The sequence below is a fragment of the Gopherus flavomarginatus genome, chromosome 1 (assembly GCF_025201925.1).
Source record: "Gopherus flavomarginatus isolate rGopFla2 chromosome 1, rGopFla2.mat.asm, whole genome shotgun sequence".
Lineage (NCBI taxonomy): Eukaryota > Metazoa > Chordata > Testudines > Testudinidae > Gopherus > Gopherus flavomarginatus.
Genome location: NC_066617.1, coordinates 350335094 through 350361537, shown reverse-complemented (window position 1 = coordinate 350361537; position 26444 = coordinate 350335094). Strand labels below are relative to the sequence as shown.

The 26444-nt window shown below is 41.7% G+C and overlaps 1 protein-coding gene across 3 annotated transcripts in view; it reads left to right on the top strand.

The window, feature by feature from the left end:
- Positions 1-26444, top strand: part of TMEM135 (transmembrane protein 135) — a 417387-nt gene that overhangs the window by 354906 nt on the left and 36037 nt on the right. The gene's annotated exons all lie outside the window — the stretch shown is intronic.

Sequence of the window (26444 nt, the reverse complement as noted above, 5' to 3'; positions counted from 1 at the left end):
GCTACCACCTTCGTTGTCCAACACGCCAGGCTATATATGAGATGCCTCCAAGGTTGGCTCAACTCCAGTTTCAAACCCAGCAGACATCCCTTAGGGATGCTGCTAACTCCTCCACCTTACGTTGTAACTTCCCTAAAATGGTGGACAAGTCCAGAAAACCTCTGCATAGGGGTTTCCTTCCAGCAACGATCCCCAATGCTCATGTTCACCACGGACGCTTCCCTGATTGGCTGGGGAGCGCATCTAGGGGAACACAGGGCACAAGGCCGGTGGTCTGCATCAGAGACACATCTACACATAAATCTCTTAGAGCTCAGAGCAGTGAGGAGAGCATGCCTTCACTTTCTTCCCCTCATGAAGAACAAATACCTGCGAGTCTTAACAGACAACGTAGCATGTATGTATTACATAAACAGACAAGGGGGAGCACCATCACATTCCCTCTGCATGGAAGCCATTTGACTATGGAATTGGTGCATACGACATCGAATACAGATCATCGCTTCCTACCTACCAGGCTGTCACAACACTCCTGCCGACGCACTCAGCAGACACTTCTCGACGGAACACGAATGGGAACTGCACCCCGCAGTACTCCAACAGCTTTTCTCCCACTGGGGCACACCGTCAATAGACCTCTTCGCCACGACTCGAAACAGAAAATGCCCCCCGTTTTGCTCCAGGGTGGGACTCAGGAATGCATCCTTAGGGGATGCATTCCTCATCCCATGGGACAACTACCTCCTGTACGCCTTCCCACCTATCCCTGTACTACACAGGATTCTTCGGAAGATCGTGGGCGACAAGGCCCAGGTCATCCTTATTGCCTCGGCTTGGCCAAGACAGACGTGGTACCCCTACCTTCTCCGCATGTCCTCCCATCACCTATGGGCTCTCCCCAACAGGCCAGACCTCCTTTACCAGGACAACGGACGAGTCCTTCACCCCCAGCTCTAAAAGCTCCACTTCACAGCCTGGTTCCTTCATGGTTCCAAACCCATGAACTAGCCTGTTCCGTTCAGGTCCAGTACGTCCTCCTGCACAGCCGGAGAGACTCCACTCATAAAACCTACCTTCAGAAGTGGAGATGTTTCGCTCTTTGGTGCTCGCATAAACATTTAGCACCCAATAATGTGACCCTCCCTAACATTCTAGACTACTTCCTGAAACTTAAACAGGACGGACTCTCGTTCAACTCCATCAAAGTGCACCGGCGGTGCTTACCACCTTCCATGACCTGTTGGATTGGTACTCACTCTTTACACACCCCACCATTAAACGCTTTCTCTGGCCTGCAAAATCTTTACCCCAAAATTCACCCAACAGTGGCTACATGGAATCTTAACCTTGTTCTTCATGCCCTCATGAAACCTCCATTTGAGCCGTTGGCTACCTCCTCTCACCTCCATATGTCCATGAAGGTGGCTTTCCTAGTTGCCATAACATCAGCGAGGAGAGTTGGTGAAATGAGTGCCCTGATGGCCCACCCTCCCTACACAATCTTCTCCAAAGATAAAGTCACTTTGAGACTACATCCTGAATTTCTTCCTAAGGTGGTGTCGACCTTCCACCTCAACCAACCTATATACTTACCTACTTTCTATCCCAAACCTCACAAAACTCCGCAGGATGCAACCCTGCGTACTTTCGACGTGAGGAGAGCAATTGCCTTTTATTTAGAACGAACTAAACCATTTCGCACGTCTCTACGACTCTTCGTTTCCATTGCCGAAAGATCAAAGGGCACAGCTATCTCTAAACAATGTCTATCTAAGTGGATCTCTGACTGCATCAGATCCTGTTACCGGGCGAAGAATCTTCAACCGCCCGACAACATTAGAACTCATTCCACTACAGCCATGTCGGCATTCATTGCCTTCTTACACAACGTTCCCATTCCTGATATCTGCAAGGCGGCTACATGGTCATCCGAACACACGTTTGCAAAACACTATGCTCTCACACAAGACACCTCGGCAGACGCAATAGTAGGCCATACAGTACTATCTTCAGTACTCCCTGCCGCATCTCCAGAGTCCCATCAACCATAGTGGGTACTGCTACACATTCACCTAGAGTGGAGCACCCACAGGGACAGCACTCGAAGAAGAAGAGAAAGTTACTCACCTTGCAGTAACTGAGGTTCTTCAAGATGTGAGTCCCTGTGGGTGCTCCACTCCCCGCCCTCCTCCCCTCTACTTTGGAGTACTAGTCGGATGCTCCACGGTAGAGAAGGAACTGAGGAGGGTGTGGGGAGCACGCACTCAGGAAGATTCCAACTAGATGGGAGATACCATCTGGATGCGTGTGCCCCAACCAGGCACTGCTACCGAAAATCTCCGATCGACAGCACTGGGATGCACCGTCACCTAGAGTGGAGCACCCACAGGGACACACATCTCGAAGAACCTCAGTTACTGCAAGGTGAGTAACTTTCTCTTCTTTGAAAAGGTAGCAGAATCTGCTTGACATCTAGTGGAATGAGCTCTAATGGGGCTAGGTTTCTCTAACTTGATTAGCGTGTAACTTGTTATTATACAGTAGGAGACCCATGTTGATAATTTCTGTGAGGATATTACTGATGCTTAATCCAATCAACTAAGGCCACAAACAGTCTAGGTATGCTGCTGAATTGTTTTGGTCTGTTAAAGTAATGCAATAATGCCCTTAGTGCATCAAGTACATGAAGTTTAGCTTTCCCTGGTGTTGAATGAAGCTTGTGGAAGAAAACTGAGACATGAATATATTGGGTCATATGGAACATGAAACAGCTTTGGGTAAGTGCTTGGAATGAGGCCCAAGAGTGACCCTGTCCTTATGCTATAGGGCATTGTCCTTATCTATAAGGGTATGTGCCCCCAGGGCTTAAATCTTCCATACTCTACGAGCTGATGCAACGACTTCCAAAAGTCTTCATTGATAGATGCTACATGGAACAAATTGCTAAAGTCTCAAAGGTAGGGGGGACCCATCAACCCTATTAATACTATACTGAGGAACCAGAAGAGAGGGGGCATACATACAGGGGGAGAAACATGAGTAAGGCCCTTAAGGACTCTAGCCACTGCAGGGTGAGAAAATACAATGAGGTTCTGGAAAGAAAGGTGATGTGCAGATGTTGCTGTTAGGTGAACCCTTATAGAACTAACAGTAAATAGTCCAGGATAACTGAAAATAGGTGTTGTCAGGGGAAACAGTTGGTAACGAGATGACCAAACAGAGAACCTTTTCAACTTAGCTTTGTAAGTCAGTCTAGTTGAGGCTTTCCTGCTTTTGAGCAGAATGTTCTGAACTTCAGCTGAAGAGTTTCTTCTGTCTATAAATAAAAATTAGCAAAAAATATTAAAAAAATTATTTGTTGTTAAGCCAAGAGGAAAAGGAAAAATTAGCTAATTATTTCACAAGTACACTAATCACTGACACTAACTACAGCAGAGTCAGAGAGAAGCAGGAGGATGTTGCAAGTGTTCTGCCTCATTGCCACAGGCAGTGAGAAGAAACTGAGGGATAATCAGGCCAACTCTGCCCTTTCCGCCATTGGGTGGCGGGGAGAGGACCTCTGGGGCACAGGTATGACTCCAACGGACACTGCTGGCCAAAAAAAATTGGTCTTGTTCACCTCGCCTGGAATCCATGAGAACAATTACTAAAAGAAGAAACAAAGGTTTTGGACAGAAACTAAAAGTCAGATCACACACTAGCTTAATCTGTAACCTTAGGACCCCAAAACTGATCAGTTGTTAGAATGTGCAGATATTTGAAACATGAATTAAGATGGAGCATAAAATTATCAGTATAGAAGAAGGCATAACGAAAAACATCAAGCATTTTACCCAGTGCCCAGAAACTGCTGTCGGCAAATAACTCCATAATAGCGCCAAGTTATTAGGAAACAAAATAAGTTACTAACTTGCAGGATCTGGGCCTTTTATGTGGAGATTTAAATTTTTCAGCATTGGTAGCCTGAGAGATTGCGTGGGAATATGAAGGAGCAATCACTGTGGATAAAGTGGATATACATAGTACCAAGCAGGACTCTGGTTGCACACTACAAAGAGCTCAATACAGGGACTACTGAAATGCTGCATCTGAGAGACAATTCTACAATGCATGTTTATAAATGCTGCTAATCGTTTTTAAAGCAGTGTGTGGAAACCACTTTATTATATTGTACCAATTGTAGCTGGAAATGTGACTTAAAGGAACTCAATGATTTGGGTACTTAGTTGTACTAAAGCAACTGCATGATATTGATTGATTTGATTTATATGTATACTACATCTACAATCACGTGTGTTCATCCCAAGCTCTGGTCCCTTTGACAAGCTCTTTAAACTCTACACTAAAATATACACTTTCCCTGTAAGAACCAGGACATGGAGTGCCACAGTTCTTGTCATTTTTTTCAGCAGCAGTAGTCCACATTATGACACATCTGTATTCATCCTCCAATTTACTCTGGTGCTCCCCCGATATCCAAGTCACGCTCATCAATCATTGGCAATCTCTCTGCTCTTTCACACCAGTGCTGATAGCCAAGTCACGCACTGCAGTCTTCATCAGTCAGAAAGGGACTGCTTCCCCCCAAACCTGTTAGCCAAGTGGGAATTCCTCCTCCTTCAGCCACCCCACTGTTCTTAATAAATAACAAAGTGTTATATCAAAATATTGTCTTTGTTCTTTTTATTTTTCAAATGCCCATTTTAATACATTTTTTTTTTAGTGTTTTTCCCACAGAGACAAAATATTAGTGCTGTCTTACATTTTTCATGGGATTAATTTCTTTAAGAAATGGCTGCTTGCATACACCCTACTTTCTGCTTTTTGCATTACTGTTTTATCACTGTATAGTGATAAAAATATTTTTATTTTCAATAATTCTCACAAGTCATAAATCACTAATACATAAGTATGGACACTTAACAGATTTCTGTAGGGGAAAAAATGGATTTTGATATAGTGAGCCAAACAGGGTTTTTTCCTATTTATTTATTATTTCCATCAAGCATACAATAAATATGTCATGAGCAATTTAAATTTTTCATAATATTGTTTTTCATAATTTAAAAAACAATACTTTGTAACATAGCAGTTCTACTGCAAGAAGAAATATGGATTCTAATAAGTAACCCTGTCATGTATTCCCTCAAGCTGTATGTGACTATGACTGCCAGAATGATTCTTTTAGAGTGTCTTCACATGCAAATACTGTACTGTACTCTCTCTGAGTCTGCATGATATTTTCATTGATCTAAAGGGATACTATTAACAAAAATAGTAATTGAAAGGTTATTTGGTTCAGTGAAGGAAGTGACTCAATAAGAAAAAAATAGATGAATCAGTCAGACGAAACATTCAGCAAAAAAGGAGAATAAGTCAGAGTAACTTTTTGTGAACTTGCATTCTATGAATACTTGATAGACATTCACTAATTAAACTGTCCCAGTGTACAGGATTTGTAAATTAGAGAGGATAAAGAAGAAATTAATTAAAACAAATCAACACATAATGAGACCCACAGGCAGTGTTGTTGTATAGTTTATAGTGACTTGACCAATTAAAGTACCCAAGTGGTGTATACTTTGTGCTGAAGAGGATGTGAGTTAATTACAGCGTATTATTAACACCCTCTGGACTCTTAATTAAGATTAAAACACTGACATTGTTAAAGGATTATACAGGCTTGATTTTTATTAGACTTGATTTTATCTCCCAAGGTTCTCTGCTTTACAGAGGAAAATGAATTAGCACTGAAGCTGAGTGACACTTTTTTTTTCACCATAAAAATTCATATTTGGGTCAGCTGAAACATTTAATGAATTTACTGAATTGTTTCAGCAGAAAAAAATCCAAAAAAGTAAACTTTTCAATTCAAAACATTCCATTTCAAATTTTACTTCAATTTTATTTTTTATAAGATATTAAAAATGAAAGTAAGTGTTTCATTGTGGGTCAAGCTAAACATTTCATTCAATCTAAAACAACCTTTTTTTAAAACTTTTATTTTCATTTCATTTCAAAACTTCAGAAATAAATTTGTTTCGGGTTGACCTGAAACAATTATTTTGAGATTTTTTCAGTTTTTGAAACTGAACCAAAAAATTAGTTATTCACACAACTCTAATTAGGACACTGACTTCAACAGTTGTTGTAACACACAGTCCTTCCTTTGGTTTTCTCGTTCCTGAATATCATGATTGTTGTGGTTGTGCTACCGTAGGGCCCAAAGTTGTGAGGTCTGTGCACGCTCATCTCCAATTGACTTTTCCGTCAGGTGACAGTAGAGGCAAGTTTCAGGCCTGCTGATGTCAGCCTTCTCACATTCTCAGCAGAATTCTTGCTCGCTGCTGACAGAAAGAAACAATGCATGGCTCTCACTATTCATTCCATAGATTTAGACCTGACCTTTTAAAAAAAGCATGATTAAAATCTAGGTGGCTGGATTGTTAACTGAATATATCATTTTATGACTAGGTCCTCCATGCTAGCACTTCATCAGCCCAGCATGGTGAGAGAGTGCGTTAAAATGTCTGAGGCTTTTGCTCAAAGCTACTCTTGAAGCAGTTTGTTTTTAATTCACTCTTTAAAGTTGGAAAAGAGATTTCAGATCTCTGTGAGATATGTTAATATTGGGAATACACCTCAGAATATAGGATATATACAAGAACAGTATTGTCAGATACTTAACGTACCTTTCTGTTTGCAAAGATAGTTATTTCTTTTGTGTTGAAAAAAGAAACAATTTACTTTGAGGGGAAGTGAATTCATATATTCCTAAATATAGTACAGACTACCCGGGCCTGGTGGCCACCATCTTTTATATCTCTTAAATCTAAATAGGTTTGTGATGAGCTTGATCAGTCTGTTCTATCCAGCGAAACGTGGATCTGTGAAGGGAGAAAATATCTTTTTTCTTTCTTTCTTTCTTTCTTTCTTTCTTTCTAAAAAAGAGATTTCTCAGGAAGAGAACTTGAGGGGCTTATAGAATGGTGAAATAGTCAAAAATACGTGTATCTGAATCAGTGTTCTGTACTGAGAATTATATTTAACCCTGCATAACACTGTTTGCTGCTGAAATAATTCTGCTTAGGGATGCACCCTCCAAACTATGAACAGAGAATGAGGCTGCAGTGCAGTGTCCTTGCAACTGTATCTCCAGCCTGTATACTGGAATAGTGGCCACAGATTGATCACGCCACTTACAAGAATTGGGCCATTAGTCTTGAAGCCAGTGGTGCTCCACAGGGGTCCATCCATGCAGAGACAGTTGCCAGAACGGGGACATTGTACATAATTCTTAATGATGAGTAGGATCTTTGGTGGGGGTAGGGAGGTGGAAATTAAAAATAGTAGATTGAAAAATTACTGTGATTGTGTTCAGTGGGTGTGGAAGAATTGAGTAAAGACTAATGAACCCCTTGTGCAATGACACAGGAAAGCTGAACGTTTTCCATGTTCAGTTTGAGAGGTTTTTTGTAGATTCTAAGGCCATATTAAGTGCATATTGTTTGCTTGCACCCTCTTCACTGAGCAATCCGGATTGTTCTGTATCAGCAACCTGTCTTTTCATTTTTACCGTTCCTCCAATTTTTGTGACACCTGGAAACTCTGTCAGTGATTTTATTTTCTTCCAGGTCATAGATAAAAATGCTAAATAGTGTAGGACAGGGGTCGGCAACCTGTGGCACGTGAGCCAATTTTTAATGGCACACTGGAGCCTGCCAGGACTCCAGCGTGCCATTAAAAATCCTGCCCAGCCCGGCCCGCTCTCCTCTGCCCTCTGCTCCCACCACGGGGTCAGGGAGCAGAAGCATTAGCCGTGCGCACGGGGTGGGCAAATGGCCCCACTCTCCCGGCACGGCAAGCCGCGGGGTCCGCGCTCCCAGGCCGGAGCGCCAGGCCGAGTGCAGCAAGCTGCCGACCTCTCCCCCCGCCTTCTCCCCTCCCCTGGAGCCTGCTGCCACGCGCAGCACTCTGGGGGTTGGGGCTGTGAGCTCCTGCAGGGCAGCGTTTGGCTCCGTGGGGAGGCAAAAACGCTCCCCTCTCTCCTGGAGCCATACCGCCCTGCGCGCTTCCACGGGGCAGCATTTGGCTCCGCGGGGAGGCAGACACGCTCCCTGCTCAACTGGAGCCATGCTGCCACCACGCGCAGCACTCTGAGGGGCGGGGCTATGCTCTCCTTCGGGGCAGCGTGTCTGGCTCTGCGTGGAGCCTCCAGGTAGAGGGCCCAGGGCTGGGGGTGTTGGATAAGGGGTGGGGGCATTCAGGGGACAGGGAGCAGGGTGGGTTGGATTGGGGGGGTGGGATCTTGGGGCAGTGGCTAAGGCGGTGGTTTCTGGAGGGGGCAGTTAGGGAGCAGGGGGGGTTGGATGGGGCATGGGAGTCCCGGGGTTTGTGAGGGGGCAGCAGGTGGATAGGGGTCAGGGTAGTCAGGGGACCGGGAGCAAGGAGGGTCCTGGTGGGGGCAGTTAGGATGGGGAGTCTCTGGAGGGGGTGGTCAGGGGACAAGGAGCTGGGGGGGGTTGTATGAGTTGGGAGTTCTGGGGGTCCTGTCAAGAGGCAGGGGTGTGGAGAGGGGTTGAGGCAGGCAGGGAATGGGAGGGGGGTTGGATGGGTCAGGAGTTCTGGGGGTCCTGTCAGGGGGCGGGGAGTGGTTGGATGCGGCATGGGAGTCCTGGGGGATCTGTTTGGGGATGGAGGTGTGGATAAGGGGGAGTCAGGGGACAGTTAGGGGGTAGGGTCCAGTCTGGGGACAAGGAACAGGGAGGCTTAGATAGGGGGTAGGGTCCTGGGGGGCAGGGGTCCCAGGAGGGGGTAGTCAGGGGACAAGGAGAAGTGGGTTTGGGAGTTCTTAGGGGGGCAGTCACCCAACCCTCTCCCCCGAGCCCTGACCCCCGCCCCTCCCCCGCACGCACACACCCCACGCCCTCTGCCCTGAGACCAGCACAAACCCCAGGCCCGTGCCCTGAGCCCTGTACCTCCCTCATACACACCCAGCCCTCTTCTTGACTCCTTCATCCCCTTCCCAACCCTAGCCCTGACTCTGGCACCCCACCCATACTTAGCCCCCCCCCCCCCCCCCCGCCCTGACATCTCCAGTCCCCAGCCCTGACTCCAGCCTGTCCCCAGCCCTCTGGGTCCTGGCTGCCGGCCCCGCACAGTTTGCTGCTGGTCTGGGGTTCTGGCTGATGGACCCTTGCCAGCTGGGGTCCCGGCTGCAGGCCTCGCTCAGCCCACTGCCTGCCTAGGTGAACAGAACCCTAGAGCAGCAGCAGGCTGAGTGGGCCGGCGGCGTAAGATCAACATTTTAATTTTATTTTAAATGAAGCTTCTTAAACGATTTGAAAACCTTGTTTATTTTACAATACAACACTAATTTAGTTATATAATATATAGACTTATAGAGAGAGACCTTCTAAAAAATGTAAAAATGTATTACCGGCATGGGAAACCTTAAATTAGAGTGAATAAATGAAGACTCGGCACACCGCTTCTGAAAGGTTTCCGACCCCTGGTGTAGGACTAAGAACCAATGTGTGCAGGATGCCACTGGAAAAACATCCATTCAATGACAATTCCTAGTACAATTACATATTGAGACCTATCCATAAGCCAATTTTAAATCCATTTAGTGTGTGTCGTGTTAATTTATAACAGTCAACTTTTGTACTCAAAATATCTTTCAGAACCAGGGTGGGCGAGGTATATATTTTTTATTGGACCAACTTCTGTTGGTGAGAGACAATCTTTCAATATAGTTTGTAAAAGGCAGCTAGGGAGTATTATTTTCAAACTTTGCAATTGGTTTTAAACTAAATTTATTTTGTGCCTACAGAACTGAGGAAGCATGGGGAAGAAATGGGTGAAAATTCATCTATAGGATCTCAGTGTTTGAAATATTGCATAGTCTTTCAGTTTATATGCATATTCTCAAAATCATATTATGAAACACTCTGTTAACTGGAGCTTTGCAGAAGATAGCTGACTACATACAGATTTTATAAAATCCAGAGAGTTTTCACTTTTCTTTTATTCTAAAATAGTTCTTAAACAGATGTAACTTCTGTCAAAAGTAGTAACGACATGCATTCACCTCTTATTCTCAAGGCATGGAACTATGCACTCATCTTTTATTTTAAACATGCAGCCATTTTTTCCTTTCCAGCATTCATTTTAAAATATAAATTTTAATTATAAAACCTGTTTCTGTAATCAAACTGTTTTAACCAGCCCTCTGACATTTCCCATTCTGTCTGTGTCCACACATAGCAAAAGAGATTGCAGATAATAGAGATAGTTTGACATTTGTTTTGTCTTTCTCAATATAATGCCATTTTAGGATTGTTTTGACAGTTTTACCAACTTTTAAATGTCATGCCCGCTATGGGAATGTCTAATGTAGCCATTTACCATGTTTGCATTATATGTAGAAATAGTGCAAGAGCTCCTTCATAAAATGCAAAAGAGGGAGTCCAGAGACAAGTTAATTCTATTTGCATAAAGTGCTGCCTGGTTAGGGAGATGGCAACAAAATGGTATTTGAATACAAATTCTCATAGATAAAAGCTGTACTGAAAAATAGAATTTTACAATCAAAACATGATACCATATATATTCAAGCCCCATGCCATTCCTTCAAACATTTTTTTTAAAAAGGAAGAAGAAAAAATAAATATTTTACTTTGATTCATAAATACAAAGTTTCTTCATTAGATTGAAATTTAGCCTGGCACAGAGGCTTGGGATCTTTTAAATCCTGCATCTATGTGAGAAGCTACTGAGAAAGCAGCTGCCCCAGAGAGAGCCCTTACACTTATAGAATATCAGGTGGAAGTGACCTCAGTTGTTTAATCTAGTCCAACCCCCTGATCAGAGCAGGACCCATCCTTAGACAGATTTTTGCCCCAGATCCCTAAATGGCTCTCTCAAGGATTGAACTCAGAACTCTGGGTTTAGCAGGCCAATGCTCAAACCACTGAGCTATCTTTCCTCCTAAGTGTCTCTATGCTAGTGTAACATATGCTGGCAGAGATGCAGGCTAGGAACTACTGTTTCTAATTTCAGGGCTTTTGATGTGAAATGGGATATAATTTAATTATCTTTAAATTGCGAAGATGGTATGGGTGTGTTTAACAGGGGGTGCCATTGCCATTATTCTCACTGAATTCAAAATCAGCTCTCCAGATTTTGTTCAACAATATTAATTAATAAATAATAGTATTTTAGATGGAGATCAAGCTTGGAAAATTTTATCCCCAAAAGAATACTTTTGGGACACGTATAGAGAGAATATTTTTCCAATCCTACTTTTACAGTACCAGTCATAACCCATTACATTCTATGAATTAAACTGGACTGGATTCACACTCAAGTTACTCCACTCGAGCTAACCTAATTCACGTTGAAGTGGCCTGACTGTTAAACAACACTAGAGCTACACAGAGTGATTGGATTAGTAGCAAAAAGCGATAGGATTACTAGTTGATGAGTTGTGATAATGTGAGCTGCTGCATCCACACTGCAGTACTAGCTTCAGCATTAGAAACTGTTAAACTTCAAGGCATGCCCTAGAAGGGTCAGCTTGCTTCAGCTGAGAGCACCATAACTTGATCTAGAGATTTCTGTGTGCGGATGGGAATCTGGTTAGGGACAAAACTCAAGTTATAGCACACGCTAACAATATGATGATGAGAAGTCCCGTGACTAGTTGTAACCGTGCCTCAGTGGGTCACAACTGAGAATGCCAAACTAAGGACAAACTGCTGAGAAACAGGGCAAACACAACCCAAGAGTGATGGCTAATCCCTGATAGGATATATCAAACCAGCAACAAAATTAAACTTCTGTTTCACCTCACTGGCTAAAAAGAAGTCATAAAACCAGTTTCCTTGGGCGTCCTAGTCCTAGTCTTACCAGACTAGATATATAACAGTGGTTGCAACAATGATCATTATGGTCATATTTTTATCAGAGAACATCACAAGTAGATATTTTTTACATAGTTTTATAAACAAATGACCTTCCTGTTAGTTAGTTACTTCAGGAACTGGCTGACATTTTCTAATCCCATATATATCTCAAGAAGTGATTTTTGTGACTGGCATGCACCTGAAGAATCACTATGCACAGAGAGAATTCACAGTGCACAGGGGGCTTGGTCCTGTGGTGCTGAGCACTTGAACCTGATTCAGCAAAGCACCTAAACATGAGTTTAACCTCAATAATATGAATAGTCCTTTTTACTTTAATAGAAATGCTCAAATAATTAAAGTTGAGCTTGTGCATAAGTGGATCATGGCAGTGATCAGTAATATGAAAGATTGAGCCCAAAAAGAGAAGACCACTGCACAAGATTGTCCTACTCTCCAGTCATTGGACCCATCATGGTTTTTTTGTGTGTCAAGTCCTATGCACTCACAGAGGTGAAGGGATTTGAGTCTAAGTGAATCAATGTTTAATTTTCTCTATCTTTAGTTTGTTGCAAATGCCCCATAAAATATTAGTCACATACTACCATGTTTAATTCTTTTCAGATAGAGATAAAATTATTTTTTAAAAAATAATAACTTATGCTGTCTAAATAAAAAAACTATACAAAATAGCCAATTTAACAACTACAAATCAGAAAGTGAATACAGATGGTAACAACCATCCAAAAATAAAACAGTTCTTCTCTTCAGTGAAAACTTTTATAGCTGCATTGTGTATTTTATTATGTAAGTCGTAAAAATAAGTGGATGAATTGTGATTCACAAGGCAAAGTAAACATTGGTATACAGCTCAATTGGCCAGATTCATCCCTGATGTGAAGTCAGTTGAGTTGTGCCGAAAATTAATTTTTCTCCTTATGGCTGTGGCATTTGAGAAGGAAATCTGAATGTCCATAAGCTAGCTCTTGCCTACATTATCCTCTGCTAACATGCTCTCTTTCATGTTCAGTTACCAGCCAATGCTGTTTTCATTGTCTTTGTTATCGGCTTTAGCTTTAGGTAAAGCTCTTACGTTCTTTGACAGTGACATTATTAACACTTCCCTAGTATGAGAGCAAGTGAAAGGCCATTTATTTAATCTGCTTTGTTTACACAGAGCATGAATGAGCATAAAAGCCCAAAGAAACAAAATTGTACCTTTTGTCTTCTATAGGAATTTTGAGGCTACCTTGTAGTTTAGGCATTTTATTTTTAACATAGCATTTGTATCTACTGTATTTTTCATTTGGAAACAGCATGAGTAATTCATCAAAGTATTATACGTATAATTCCATATTACTGAGTGCCCTAGCAAATAATTACAAGGATTTAACTGAATGAGGCAAACCCCTCTATCTCCATTGCATGAGTGCTTTGAGAGCAAAGGCTGTGACCTAAAGGGTCAAGAATATTGTGTGGAGTGTGTGAGTGCAGTGGACTTATCAGACGATCCCATTCAGTCTCTGCTTTTTATTGAAATTTTCCTGATACTGCACAATTAGTAAACACTGGTTACCAGGGATGTTAAAGTTCTTTCTGGGTTCTGTTTGTTTTGTTGCTTGCATGGAGTCCTGATTAGAGCTGCTGAGGCGGAATTCACTCACAAGTGATTTATTTTGTGTATCTAAGCTGAAGTCCAGCTGTTTGAGGCTTTTTTCGCAGGGAAGTCTAGGTTTCAGATAGCATCTAGAGTGGCAGGACCATTGTGGTTAAGATACCTATTCACAGCCTTAAACTATTTAATAGTCGTTGATATGTTCTAAAAATTGTCACATGTTCTCCTTGTTAAACTTATCATAATAGTACCAAGGTTTGAGACTTTTCTCTACTTCTAGTTTAATTCTTAATTTAAAAAAAACAATGTTGTTCTCCCCCCCCCACTGAAAAAACACCATGTCTGCTTTTATAAAATAATAAAGCATAGTCCTTAAAAGATCTTGTGCAAATCTGGCATAAGTTGAAATATTTATAACAGATGATAAAAATTTGGTGTGTAAAGTCAGTCTATAGTATGTTGTCAACCCAGAGCATTCTGGAAAGGCCATAGAATATCTCACTGAAGAATGTGCCCTAAGTAAAACTTCTCATTCAGAAATTAAAACCTCTATTGATACATAGAAACAGACTCCTATTCATATGTCCCATATGATTTGTAACATCCTAATCCTTGCCATGAATCCCTTCCTTATTCTCAGTGTCTGAGACTGAGACACAAAATTTCAAAACACGGCTTCTTCACATTTTTTAAAACTTAAGTTCTTCATTGTTTGAGGGTTTTTATCACTCAGTTCTTACAACTGCCCTGGATTTCCTAAATCTTGTGAAAGAGCCACTATTCTTAAAATTCTTTGACAGAAAACTTGTGCAGAAATATATCCATGACTTGCTGCCATCAATGCTTCACCTGAAAATGTCCTGAATTTAAAGATCCTCATTTCATAAACCCTTATTTCCTCTGTTTTACCAGTAAATATACTTCAACTGTCAGTATCTTTTGTCTGAAACATTAATAGAGATGCCTTTCTCTTAAATGGTTCTGTATGAGTAGTTTGTCTATATGCTTACTGACAAGACACCTCCTGACACACCCCGCTGGCACTTTACTGCATGGTTTACTTAAAATTAATTTGTGCGTATGTTCCACAGGTTATTTTTAGATTACTGCAGGCCAAATCCTGAAGCTACAATAATTCCTTCCACAACTGACTCCTTTAATGAACTGTACCATAGTGTAAACATGTGAAATAGTGCAGGTCCAAGAATCCATGTCTGCCGCCGAAGGACTGCATAATTGTTTACATACCATTGATAAGTTGTTAAAAGGGAGCAGGAATTTATGATTGGAACTTTAGCCCAACTCTTGCTGATAATTAAAAATTAAACAATCCTATCCATGTGGTCGCATGACTTGGCAGCATCTGGACTAGCTTTTGAGTCAGCATCAGGTGCGGTTGAGTAGAGCATATGTTTAGAACTCTAGGGAGCCAGAAAGGAGGAGGTATTCTCCATTAGAGGAAAAAATCCAAGCTTGTTGTGCTTTCCTGTACAATTCTGCAAACTAAACTCACATCAACTAGCGAGATCTACCAGATCTGAAGAAATATTTTATTGGGAAAATCCTCTATCCACTGGCTTTCTTCCTTCTTTTCTAAAACATAGTGTTAGCAAGTACCGTGCCCAAATTTGCCTCAATAAACACCATCACTGCTATGTAGAACAGAAATATTCCTTCATGCTGCCTATGAAACAATGAAAATAGTTTGTTCCTGAAAACTCCTGATCCAGTAAACTTCCATAGGCCCCTAGAGGGATAATCCACTCAACAGCAAGGTCAGGGCATAGACTTTTTGGTTAAACACTATAACCAAGTACCATATTAAACTGTTGGCTAACTCCACAATGCCCACATCCCCACAGATCACCATTATTCACAGATGAACTACACCCAGTAATAGCCAGAAGCACAGAATTAGAACAGAAGTGGTATGAAGACTGCCCATCTAAATGGCAACAATGACACAAGACCCTCGTTAGTTACATGCTGCAGCTGCGACAGAGGCTAAAAGTTCCATGTTTTCTCCTGCAGTAATACCTGCCAAGTCCCACACCAAAGAGCTGTCTGTCTGATTGATCAGCAAAGCCCATGCCCACCATCAGACACAAGCCACACCAGGTGCAAGAAGCTCTCGCCTTACTTTTCAGAGGATTGACAAAATCACAGCTGGTCTTGCAGTGAATGTGAAAGCCACACTAGGAGCAAGAACATGGTCTGTTCCAACTGTCCTGATAGACTTTGGGCCTATGAACCACACTGAAATCCAGAGACTTGTCTGACCTACCACCCGTGAATCAGACCAGTGTCTCTCCTGACTGGGCTCGCTGGTAATATCATTGGCACCCCCCATTGAGGAGGGCTCCCTGTAAACCTCCATGCATCATGCAAAACTCCAGTGATCCTTAAATAGTTGTCACTGACACACACGAACTGCAAACTATTGTCTTGTTTCCAACTTAACTCCCTGATCAAAATCATAGAGGAGGTGGTAGCGATCAGGCTCCAATACCACCTGACCTCCATTGATATCCTGGGCTGCTCACAAGCATACTTCAGAGTGGATCATGGCACAGAGATCACCCTCCTAGCTCTGATGGAGATAGATGGGGACCACAGTTCAATGTTCATAATCTTTTGCCCTCTTAGCAACCTTTGACACCATTGTTCAAGAAGTGTAGCTGGCCTGCATAAAAAGTACCTGGCGAGTGGTTCATGGAATAATTTCCTGCTGACTCTGCTTATTTTTATCAAATGGGTTAGAAGTGTGATGGACACATGCTTCTCTGTGGGGGTTCTAAAAGGTTTAGTTGTAGCCTTTCTCCTACCCCTCCTCTCTACACACACACACATATCTATACTGGTGTCAGAGCAGCTGACAATGACCTGCTATTGATGACAGAACTGCTATCAATTATCGTTAACACTGGAATCCTTGTGCTGTGTGTCTATATAAAATGAGATAATTTAGAGAGATGAAATGCCATGGGCTTCAGTGTTAAGAACACATGGATAGCAGCTCTGTGACCGTCTCCACTGGTGTAGCTTATGCCATTACCAACATATCCCAGTGCCTAGAACAAATAGGTTATTGGATGAAAAGTTCAGTCTTCACCCAGGGAAGACAGAGGTGATGCAGCGAGGAAGTGGCAGGAAATTCAAAGATCTTGCTGAACAGTCAGCATACCCTAAATTAAACGCATCCAACCACTGGTAACCAAGTTAGTTCAAGACCTAGGTTCTTCCTGGAATATTCATTGTTCTTGGACCTGGAGATTGCATCAGTGGCAAGAAACGTATTTTGCCATCTTCTGCTGGTTAGGAAATTATTCCTTTTCCTCTCAGATGTGTTTTTCATCTCAGTCACCTCCATTAACTCTATTAGGGATGAATCTGACTGTCTCCAGGAAGTTGAAGCCAAAGCAAGTGTGTACACATCGCACCAGTATTCTGTGAGCTCTGCTGGCTTTCTTCCCCCTTTTCAGATTGAATTTAAGGTCCCAGTCCTGATATAACACACACTTAGATTAGAACCAACTACCTGAAAGGTCACCTATCTAACCAGGGTCCTCCAAGATAATTGCGCTGCACAAGAAATGCTTCAATTAGATGGTCCCAGGAGAAGACTTTTTGGAGCAGATTATTATCAGTAGCAGGACCTGGCTATGCAATACCTTAGCAGTATCAGAAAACAATGACAACGGGCAGGTCTAAATGGAAGAACCACCCCTTTGACAGTGCCTTTCAACAGTAACAACATTTACTAAAAACTAGCCCATAGCTGGGAGCATTGGAGACTGAGGAAAGGCAGGAGAGGGAAAAATCCCACATCCAAATATGTGCAGTGGGAACAAGGGAGACTGAAGACATTGCCATTGAGGGCATGCTTATATTTGTTGTATGGTATTAAGATATCACAGTGATAGCTGTTTTTTCCCCTAAGATATGGTGATTAGAAATAGACCAGCTAGTGAAGGCTTCCAACTGTCTGACAGAGGATGAGCAGTCACTGAGAATATTTTGGCATCATCTCTGTGTGACAGCAGTGATACGTATGCATTGTCAACTGCAGCAACTTGGATTATTTGTTTGGCTTGCAGAGCTGAAAAGAGCACTTGGTTTGGCTCAGCCTTCAGTTCTGTGGTTTGTCTGCATTCAGATAATGTTAGCAAATATTTCCAGATAAATTGCTTCCTGTTTGTCAGGGCCAGTTATTTGCCCTGCCAAGCAAGTTTACATGTTTAACCTTAACATGTCAAAATCGATCACTCAATGTGTCCTGTTATTTGACATTATATGCTTTGCATCTCAGCAAGTATCATGTTACAGCAGTTAAACATAGTGAAAATATAGTGAGGGGAACCCACGTTGTTTTAAAGGGGCACATTTTGTAGTTGGATTAGTAGTAGTTATTGTTATCTAGTGTGTGAGTGTTAAGTTTATCCTTCCCTGGCTACACTACACCCAGATAAAGTCTCCCCAGCATTCCTACACCCTGGTAGATTATCTTATTCCTGTTGATGTGTGCACTTTTAAAATTGTATTACCAGATCACTTCCTTTTGGGGTGGAAATACTATAATTTTAATATCCTTTGTACTCTGACGTATTTGTGGCTGTAGTCTCAAAATCCTAGAACACTAGGATCAAGATTTTTTTTTTAAATGGGTGTGCAAAGTTTTGCTTCTCAGTCCATATTTAGGCCTAAATAAGTATTAATGCGAGTTACTAAAACCCATATTTTTACACGTATTTAGGCATTGTGGCACTCAGTATTGCAATGCCTACCTGATTTAGGAGCCTAAATCTCATTCTCAAAAGGGATTTAGGCATTTAGGAGTCATAATATCTAAACATCTTTAGAAACCTGGGGCCAAGTGCTCAGCACTCTTGAAAATCAGGCCTTTTATTTAGGAGCCTAAATATGAGCTTAGAAGAACTGCAGGCTTCATTTTTAAAAAATCCTAACCTGCACAGTGGACATTTAATATATTATATATTATCCTTATCTGTATTGCAATAATTTCACAAATGTTAAGGCCAGAAGGGATCTATATGGATTTGTGTATCCATTTTTTCTCTATTGTACACCACTTGGAACATTGCCTTTGGAGCCTGTGTGACTGTTTATTTCAATGAAAAATGGACAGAGGCAAAACAAGGCATGGCTTGAAATCAAAAGCCTTCACTCCCAATTTTAAATGCCAGTGGCCAAGAGAGGCTTGTTTGAGCCAAGGCTTGCCTGTCAGACACTTAGATACTGGATTAACTATGTGTTTTAGGAAAGACACTTGACTAGAATACGGATTTTATATTTTGATGAAGCACTGCCAGATCTGGAAAACCACATAATTGTGTATACATGACTCATCCTTCTGGCATTGTTCTAAAGGGCCACAAAAACATATACCTCCCACATAACTAGCCCTGGCTGGAAGAGTAACGGGTTTTTAAAGTAGTTTATTTTAAAATGTTTGTTTCTCTGAATTGGGTGTTTTCTGATGTTAGTGTGAAATTGATGTATTTCCTCGGTTGCTTATTTTAACTTCAGTGTTCCCCAGTGGAGAGCAACACAGAACCATCATACCTTCAGTTTTTCATTATAACACTCTTTAGAAGTGAAGGATCCTCATAGGTAGGCATAGAAAAGAGGGGGCTGATTGTCCTCCAATCTGTGAATTACTCTCACCTCTGATTTTATTCTTGCTCCTAACTGTGCATGCACAGCGGTCAGTGTTTTTCCAGATTACTTTAAAGCTCTATGAATAAATAAAATACAGCAGATATTTGGCTCTGTATTTCTAACCCATAAATGTGTTAAAAAATAAATAATACATAAATAAAAAGTGAAGCCTCCAATATCATGAAACTAAGGGTTTGTCTACACGTACAGCATTGCAGTGGCACAGCAATGCCATGGTAGCGCTTCAATGAAGATGCTACCTATGTCAACAGAAGACCTTCCCCCTTCAGTGCAGGTACTCTACCTCCCCAAGAGGCGGTAGTGCTGTCTACACCAGGAGGTAGATTGGTATAACTGCATCGCTCAGGGATGTGGATTTTCCACACACCCGAGTGACATAGTTATACCAACATAAGTTGCTTAGTGTAGACCAGGCCTAACTTAAAAAAAAAAGACCTGGGGGGTTCTTTTTACTGCTGTCTGGCTTTTGAGCCTTTGGGATACACACAACTCACATTTTCATGGTTTTCGCTGCGATCACGAGAGCTAGAAACTTGGTTCATTTTGTTTTTTGATGAAACCTTATAGTTGCATGTTACCCTATGAATCCAGGAGCTGAGGCTTTAAGAAAACACAGACTGTGGCAAGACTCACAATACAATCATGAGAGTTGACAACACTGATTGCTACTTTTTCTACGTAGTGGTAGTAAATACAGAAGATTTCTATTGTGTCAGTATATTATAAATAAGTTTTAAATAAGTACAAAGGTTTTATTGGTCCCCCAGAATTGAACAGCAGATATCCACAAGGTTTAATTTTCCAGCTGTAACTCTGAATTGGAGGATTATTATTATAAATAGTTTGTTCTGCTATTCAGTTTAAATGAATTAATAACAAAGTGTTTAATGTTATATACCCAGGAAATTGTTTCCTTTTATTATACTTGTCTAGGTTGTTGCTATGGCTTCTATTTGTGATTGTATTCCATAAGTGTTTAGTTCCTGTTAAAGTGCTGAGTCTGACTTTTCCCCATGTTTTTATTATTAAAAATCAAAATTGGGGAAATTACAATCTTTATGGTTCAGAAACCACATTTATGTATGTTTTGGACTTGAAAGGAACAGAAGTTCATCCAGGGGGACCCACTAGTTCCAGCTGTGCCTTTGTTCAAAGTCTTATGCTCCAAGACTGTGATGACACGAAAATATCTTTCAGAATTTGCAGTCATAGGCATTAATGTACATATCTTCATTATGGCACCTTCCACCAGTGCCACAGCCAATTTAACTGTTTAAAAAATAAAAATAAACCAGAGAGTGGGAAAATCTAATCTAGGGTTCTCCAACCATTCAGTTCAGCAGACTCTTTCCTAAGATTGAGATCCACTCATGTACAACTTCCCTTCCTAACATCCAAGTCTCCTCCATTCTTGTGTCTCAAACACAATCCTTCAGAGATTCTCCTGTTCACTGGTGGTCCATGGAGTGCAGTTCAAGAACTTGATCTGGAATAACATTTTAAAAAATGACTTAGGCACTCAGGAACATAAGTTCAATATCTTCATTAATGATCTGGCGGATGGTGTGGATTGCACCCTCAGCAAGTTTGCAGATGACACTAAACTAGGAGAAGAGGTGGATACGCTGGAGGGTAGAGGTAGAATACAGAGAGACCTAGACAAATTAGACAATTGGGCCAAAAGAAATCTGATGAGGTTCAACAAAGACAAGTGCAGAGTTCTGCACTTAGGATGGAAGAATCCTATGCACTGCTCCAGACTAGGGACACAGTGGCTACGCAGCAGTTCTGCAGAAATGGACCTAGGGGTTACAGTGAACCAGAAGCTGTATATGAGCCAACAGTGTGCCCTTGTTCCCAAGAAGGCTAACAGCATTTTGCGCTGTATAAGTAGGAGCATTGCCAGCAGATGGAAGGACGTGATCATTCCCCTCTATTCAGCATTGGTGAGGCCTCATCTGGAGTACTGTATCCAGTTTTGGGCCCCACACTACAAGAAGGATGTGAAAAAATTGGGAAGAGTCCAGCGGAGGGCAACACAAATGATTAGGAGGCTGGAGCACATGACTTATGAAGAGAGGCTGCGGGAAGTGGGATTATTTAGTCTGTAGAAGAGAAGAATGAGGGGGGATTTGATAGCTGCTTTCAACTACCTGAAAGGGGGTTCCAAAGAGGATGTATCTAGACTGTTCTCAGTGGTAGCAGATGACAGAACAAGGAGTAATGGTCTCAAGTTGCAGTGGGGGAGGTTTAGGTTGGATATTAGAAAAAACTTTTTCATTAGGAGGGTGCTGAAGCGCTGGAATGGGTTACTAGAGAGGTGGTGGAATCTCCCTCCTTAGAGGTTTTTAAAGTCAGGCTTGACAAAGCCCTGGCTGGGATGACTTAGTTGAGAATTGGTCCTGCTTTGAGCAGAGGGTTGGACTAGATGACCTCCTGAGGTCCCTTCCAACCCTGATATTCTATGATTCTTTTAAAGTCAATGGGTCTTAGGTATTTTGGAAAATGTGGCCCCCAATCATATCATAATAAGTAAACTACATTTCCTCTCTGTAAATGTATATACCAATTTAAGGTGATAAGAAATACTCAAAAATACTCAAGAGTAATGTGAATTGCATGCTAACCTTAAGCTATCTGATTGCTGCTTGGTATGGTGGAAGTTTGGAACTGAAAAAGCTTACTCCAGGAATGCTGCTGTTATTTCATGGTAAATAATAGTGATGAAATGAAAATGTTGAAACAAACAGCAATTAAAGTTAGTGTAGAGATGAGATGGGATAAAAGGTTAGGATTTGATTGTAAAAAGACCATTAGTTTAACTTTTTTGTATTAGCATTGTATATTGGTGTAAAGGAATGCCTAAACTTGGGTCTTATGTGTAATCTCAGGAACTGAATGACAAGCATATGTGTAAAGTTCAGAACCACTAGTGTTCATTCAATACAAGACCTAAAAATAATCAGCTCTATATGCAATGAAATCTTTTGATAAAATAGTAATAATATCTATTTATAGTATGTCCATCACTCTGGTTTCTGGTGCTAAAAATTTAAAGTAAAATTCGTGGTTAAGTCACAGAATTGGCATCTTCTGCACCTTTCTTTCTTAAGCATTGCTAGAATATGTGGAATTTATCTCTGATAGATCAGTCATTCTTCTGTTATTGCAGGAAGGCTTTTGCAGGAAGGCATGTCTTGCAGTTTCCTCTAAAGGTGGTATGGTCTGTGTGTATTTATGTTCTGGAATGGAATTGAAACTTGTGCTGTGAAATAAAATTACGAACATAGGAGCAGCAGACATAATTGTTAGTGCTTTAGGTCTATCAGAGCCATTTTTTATGTACAAAAGAACCAGGTAAAATAACTTCTGTCTTTCCCTGTGTAATCACGGGTCAGTTGGAGGTCAGTGAAAATGTGAATTCCAGAGGTGTGTCTATTGTCTTGCTAGGAGAGAAATGACTTGTCACTGGTACAGAATGCTGTGCTCCTGGACAAATACATAAACTCTTGAAAAAGCATGTTAGATGGCAAAAGCAAAGTAAGTCACACCTTGTAAGTCACAAATGCAATACACACTCCACCACTGTTGTAAACTACTGAGAGTTCAAGTTCTCATACAGACCTTTGTGTTTCTTTGATGGCTGTTTTTCTTCCCAGACACACTAAGAAAGGGCAGACACTGAGCAATGTGTGTGCACTAAGAGTTGGGAAGTTCTGGGCAAAGTTCCAATCTGGTGGTGAGTCTTGGGTGCTGCTGGTCATCTTCGGCATGGTGCCAGTAAACTTTCCCCAACAAACTCCTCCGGTGCCCTCTTCTGCTGCTCTCTGCAAACCCACACAGAGTGACAACCTCCCCACCTAGTTAACTATAGCCTCCCTCCTTATTACCAATGCAGAGTCACAAGCCCCAGTACTCCCAGCCCCATGCAGCTCTGGGCAGCCGTGATACTGGGTCCAGCTCTGGCCTGTCCTTCTCTGACAATTCCTCCCTGGCATGGTGCTCCTTCTGGCTCCTGTCCTGGGGTGTCCCCACTCGGCCGCTCTGCACCTCCCTGGCTTCATCCATCTTCTCGGCTGCTTCACTCTATGAGGACCTGCTTGCTGCAGCACTTCTGTCTGGAGCTCCAGACACACGTGCCCTCTCCTTTCCCTCTTCCCCCCTCCCCCCCCAAAAATCCCAGCATTTCCTGGGACAATCGGCACTTCCTCCCTTCCGGACAAAGATTTAAAGGGGCCATGCTCTCTATATCCCAGAAGAGTTACGTATAATTAGGCAGGCCAAAAAAGAATTTGAAGAGCAACTAACAAGAGACTCAAAAACTAACAGCAAAACATTTTTTAAGTACACCAGAAGCAGCAAAGCCTGCCAAACAGTGGGGCCGCTGAAATATCAAGGTGCTAAAAGAGCACTCAAGATAAACAAGGCCATTCAGAGAAGCTAAATGAATTCTTTCCATCACTCTTCACTGTAGAGGATGTGAGGGAGATTCCCATACCTGAGCCATTCTTTTTAGGTGACAAATCTAAGGGCTTGTCTACACTACTGCTTAAGTGGATGTAACGTAGGTCGCTCAGGGGTCTGAAAAAGCCACCTCCCTGAGCGCCATAAGTTACATTGACTCTCCTGTCAACATAGCTTTCACCTCCCATTGAGGTGGAATAATTATGTCAATGACAAAGCAGAAGAGAAGACAAGCCCTAAGGAATTGTCCCAGACTGAGGTATCAATAGAGGAGGTCATTTTGCAATTCAAGCACAATTAAAAGACATTTTGCTTTAATTTAAATGATAAAACATGCTCAGCATTTCTACATTTCAGAAGGAATCTAATTGCGTAACTTTGGAGCAGTAACTAGAACTCAGATGTTTCTTATGGATATGCCAAAATGTGAACACAATTATATTGCAGTCATGCTACATAATTAACTACCTGCATCCACATCCTTTTCATGTAGAGAAGAAATATGAAATAAGATTTCACTACAAAAGTGTTTTTTCTCCTGCTGATAATATCCCACCTTAACTGATTACTCTCGTTATAGCTGGTATGGCAACACCCATTTATTCATGTTCTCTGTATATATATATCTTCCTACTGTATTTTCCACTGCATGCATCCGACGAAGTGGTTTTTAGCCCACGAAATAAATTTGCTCAAATAAATTTGTTAGTCTCTAAGGTGCCACGAGTACTCCTGTTCTTTTTGATGATTTCCTTAGTTTGTTCTTTTGTACCCAACCTATGCTGCAGTATTGACTGTTTTAAGTAAATTTGACAGTTTCACATCATCTGCTTTTGACATCAATGCAGTTAGTTTTTTAATCTGAAATTTGAAATATATTTTTGAAAAGTTACGCCTTGTCCATGCTATGGGGAAACCTGGAACAATATTCAAGATGTGTTTAAAGATGGTTTCAGAGCATGACTTCAGTTTTTGAATATATATATGTACTTTCTATTTATTTCTTTGAATTGAGACTATATTACTGCCGTGTTTTTACATTTTCCTTTAAGTCACCAAACTTTCCCTTTCCCCATAGGGTGATGCCAGCTAACATGACATAATTTACATTAAAAAGAGTGAGTTGGGAAACAAGGTTCTTTTGTTGATACTATCTTTAATAATTTCCTTCATATTTTTTTCCCAGGACTGGTCTGAGTAGATAAGCCCTTTGGGCAAAGAAAAACTAAATGCATAGTTTACAACAGAGAAAACTTGCGGGAGAAAAATGGTTATAGTTCATAAGGCCTTTCTCTGTCATAAAATTGCCCCTGCAGATTTCCTTTCCAGGATCGTGGATCCCAAACCATTTTAAAGCAGTTCATTCTGAATATGGTTATAAAATGCTCAGCTCCTGTAACTGGGAATGGTTATTCTTTACGGCTGTATGAACAGTCTTGTAATATTCTCCATCACACTGGGAAGGATTATCGCCTTTAGGGTTGCCAGCTCCCCAAGATTGTCCTGGAGTCCCCAGGAATTAAAGATTAGTTTTTATTTAAAGATTGTCATGTGATGAAATCTCCAGGAATATGTCCAACCAAAATTGGCAACCCTAGGCACTTTCCATGATAAATGGAGGTGAAAAGGGGTAAGGGAAGGAATTTGCTTACTGAGTTTCTTCTACATCATTCGGGGGTGGGTTGGGGAATGAGTTGCAAGGCCCACCAACAAACCTCACATATCCTTCAGGATCCACAAGAGATCCTGGTATAGTCGATCTGCACAGAGGCCCTGTGCAGCAGCTCTGGGGATGTGATGCACCACACTGTCCAGCTCTGGAACCCAACCTTTTCCCTGTCACCATGTCTGCACCTAGACCTGCCTGACTGCAGGAAAGGTTAATAAAGCTCAGGCTATATTCCTATGCCGAACCAATCTCTACAGTGCTGGTGGGCAAATGGTGTGCGCCACACCAGCTCTTCATGGCTATGCTGCCACAGTGCGCCTCTACAGAGGCAATGTACCCAGAGCACTTCAGCTCCTGGTAAACAGCCTTCCCTGGAAGGTACATAAGAATGGCCATACTAGGTCAGACCAATGGTCCATCTAGCCCAGTATCCTGTCTTCCAACAGCAGCCAATGCCAGGTGCCCCAGAGGGAATGAACAAAACAGATAATTATCAAGTGATCCATCCCCTGTTGCCCATTCCCAGATTCTGGCAAAGAGGGATTGTGTCCCTAGCCTCTGCCCATCCTGGCTAATAGCCATTGAGGGACCTATCCTCCATGAACTTACCTAGTTCTTTTTTTAACCCTGTTATAGTCTTGGCCTTCACAACATCCTCTAGCAAAGAGTTCCACAGGTTGACTGTGCGTTTAGTGAAGAAATACTTCCCTTTGTTTGTATTAAACCTGCTGCCTATTAATTTCATTTGGTGACCTCTCGTTCTTGTGTTATGAGAAGGTATAAATAACACTTTCTTATTTACTTTCTCCACACCAGTCATGATTTTTATAGGAAGCAATGGAAAAATGAAGGACGGGAATTTTTCACAGTTGTAGTAGGTGATAGGACACGGAGAAGGAGTCTGAAGGAAGCAAAGGCTTAGGTTTGATATTAGGGAAGAATTCTTTAATGTGAACAGCAGCTGGTGAATGAAAAATCTTACTTCCACTCCCAGAGGCTTTGGTATGATGTCCACTCAATGGCTGTAAGACTTATGTTACAATTTGATTTTTCATAAAATGGTGACTGCCCAGCTAGGATCACAACA